The 2,990-nt window shown below is 41.6% G+C and overlaps 1 long non-coding RNA gene across 3 annotated transcripts in view; it reads right to left on the bottom strand.

The window, feature by feature from the left end:
* LOC103462250 (uncharacterized) overlaps window positions 1–2,990 on the bottom strand; it is a 27,348-nt gene that overhangs the window by 13,740 nt on the left and 10,618 nt on the right. For all 3 annotated transcript variants that reach the window (XR_001776474.1, XR_533310.2, XR_001776473.1), the window contains 2 exons: window positions 1,947–2,136; window positions 1,783–1,855 (listed from right to left, as the gene is read on the bottom strand). This is a non-coding gene — a long non-coding RNA (uncharacterized LOC103462250). The remainder of the gene's footprint in view (window positions 1–1,782; window positions 1,856–1,946; window positions 2,137–2,990) is intronic.

The raw sequence follows: 2,990 nt of genomic DNA, 5'->3' as shown, positions 1-2,990 counted from the left end.
TCTTTCTTTCTTTCTCTTTCTTTCTTTCTTTCTTTCTTTCTTTTTTTCTTTCTTTCCTCTTGAGTTCTTTTGTGCTTTTGTAAAACGAATTTAACAGTTTTCTGCGGTTAGACTGCAGGTGTTTGCTCAGCAAAACCTAGACCACATTGCATGTGAACACACAGACATGGTGTTTTAAAAGGACCAAATGGTGTTGTAAACATTCATGTGCAACACAATTTCGCGGTCATTAGCAATAATAACACTGTATTTTTTTCTGAGATGGTGGAATGCAGCTGTGCTTTTATTTCACATACAGCTTGTTGTGCTTCTGTATGTGAATATAAAAGGGACTTTACTTTACTTTGTTATGTCTACATTTAGGTATATGCGACAATAAGCTGAATTAAAGCCACAAGTGGCGTTGGAGGCCCTTGCAGCCAAGCGCCGCTCTGGCCTATTTGCCACCGCGGGGGTTCCTGCACCATCACTCTCTAGCCACCGCTGACGCTCTGGCGCAGTTCACCGAGCCTTGATGTTTTATGGCGAATGGCCAGATTTGAGGCTTGGCCATGCCCTCCACAGGAAACTGTTGGCGCTTTAAAGTAAGTGAGAGCAATTTCTTATCTGACACAAGATCATGTTGATTAGGTCAAGAGAGGCAGAATTGGATCTTTCCCAATAAAAAAGGTCACTTTTTGTACTGAGAGGGCGGGGCTTAGGTGAGGTGAGACTATGACGACATAGGATCGTCAGGCATCCAACCAGGATCCCTCATACCAAGTTTGGTGCCAATTTTCCTTTCTATGTGAAAGTTGTAGCTGTTGGTTTTCATTGGCGAGTATGCCAAACTTGGGGCCGCGCAACGCCCCCTCAACATGTACGAAAACTCACCATTTTGATGAATTTTAATGCCACACCCCTTAACTGCATCCTGACCAAAAATGAAGCCGATAGGTGAAAATGCCTAGGAGGAGTTTGTTAAAGTTTGACGTGAGTAAAATGGAAAAATGGCCAAAATTTGATCTTTGACCCAAAATGGCCGCCTCCCTGAGCATTTTAGGGGGTACCTCCAAGAGACTTTTTTTCTTGATTTGGGAAGATCTACCTACATACCAAATTTCAGATCTCTACGACCTACGGTTTTCCCCAACTCACTTTAGGGGCCGCTGTAGAGCCATTTGGCCACGCCCACTTAAAATTCCACCAGAATCCGAAAAGTTTCGTTGGGGGACAATTTTGGGTGAGGGTTGGTGAGTCTTTGAATGTGATAAATCCCTCAAACAGCCCTGCAAAGTGACGGAAAAATAAAAACAAGAATAAGAAATCCTGCGATTACAATAGGCCTCCGCAGCGCTTAGCTGCTCGGTCCTAATAAAGAAAAGGTGGAGACATTTCAAAATGAGGCCTATGAGTAACATTGTTACACACGAAGCTTGTGAAGCTAAGTACAGAAGAACTAGTACCATGTTTCAGCTAATTCCAGTAGAAAAAGGGTCTTTTTCTGGTGATAGGTTATCTTCTTAACACTTGGGCACCTACAGGCAAACTTCGCTAATCTTGGAGGTGATAACCACTCCATGAGACCAGCCTGACCTTGGCACCATGCCACAACCACAGCTTATTCTCAACATGGATGGATGGATGGATGGATGGATGGATGGATGGATGGATGGATGGATGGATGGATGGATGGATGGATGGATGGATGGATGGATGGATGGAAGTGAACAAACAACTGAATAAATTCATTCATTTTTGCCATCTACAGATTTGTGTGCTGCTAGGTGTTTGATCTCTCACCTTCCTCCTCTTCAGGATGTGACTGATGTTCACCAGCCCTCGTTAAGAAGCAGTAGTTAGAGGAGTGGGTTTTCTGAGATAGACGCCAGATGGTAAACTTACTACTCATGGTAACTGCCGAGTTCTTCAGCAGTTGTTTGAAGAGAAACTTTTGTCACACTCACCCCTTGGTTCTGTACCTTCCTTGCAGACCAGACTGTTGTTATCTGGATGATTCTCTTTGTGTTTTCTGCCATGTTGACTCTCCCTTTCAGCGAAGGAACAGAAGTGTCTCCTTGTTGCTTCTTTAGAAAGAGCACCTACCAGTGGCTCGTCCAGCGCTCGCTCACCTGTCCGCCCTTCGACGTTTGACCTCTGTCAGTGGAAAAACAGCAGAACAAACCCAATCAACAGCAAACGCAAACAATCAGCCAACCTCAACATCTGTGGATGCACTTACCACCCCTCCTGGATCATGTTCATCTTTTCTAACCATAAGAACATCCTAGACTCCTTCTTCTGCCAAGAACCAGTTCAGTGTGCACTTGCAGCCATTAACAACCTACAGCGTGGTGGTAGGTTGTTAACCACTCTCTGCAGAAAACCATCTCTAGAATCACCTTCTTTGTTCAATTAACTTCTTCTACCGTTCATTTCTACCTGCGTGAGTAACTGTTGTTGTCCTAGAGTCAATCCGTTCAAATATGACACAATTGACTTGTAGATATGTTATGCTTAAATTATACTAAATACTCCAAAAGTAAAGTTAAAATAATAATCTCAGGTTTAACACATTCATTATCAAAGTTTGAACAGATAGTACCATTTTAAAGCACAATCTAGAAACTATTTATTTGGGACTAGCTCATTTTTTATGTAGAAATTAATTCAACACATCTGACACTTGTCACAAATTTTAGATACCTTAGATTGGTTATAACTATTGGTTATGCCAATGTGTTGGCATAAATAGTTAAAGCCTTCAAAAGCAATCATTTCTCAGGAAACCTTTAGGACTTAATTAGCTAGTTAGGGTGTCACCATGAGTTTTCCAATATTATATTTTCTCACGGTATTTGAATTTTTTTTAGATTAACCTTTTGTCTCACTGTTTTCTTTCTGATGAGAAATCCACATGTTACCTGTGAAGTCTAGATCTTCACGGGTTGTGATGTATTTGGTGATAGTTTGTTGGATATGTTTTTGTTGATACTGTAACAAAAACATAT

This window comes from Poecilia reticulata, linkage group LG3, assembly GCF_000633615.1.
Source record: "Poecilia reticulata strain Guanapo linkage group LG3, Guppy_female_1.0+MT, whole genome shotgun sequence".
Classification (NCBI taxonomy): domain Eukaryota; kingdom Metazoa; phylum Chordata; class Actinopteri; order Cyprinodontiformes; family Poeciliidae; genus Poecilia; species Poecilia reticulata.
Note: the sequence above shows the minus strand (reverse complement) of the source record. Positions and strands in the feature narration are given on the sequence as shown.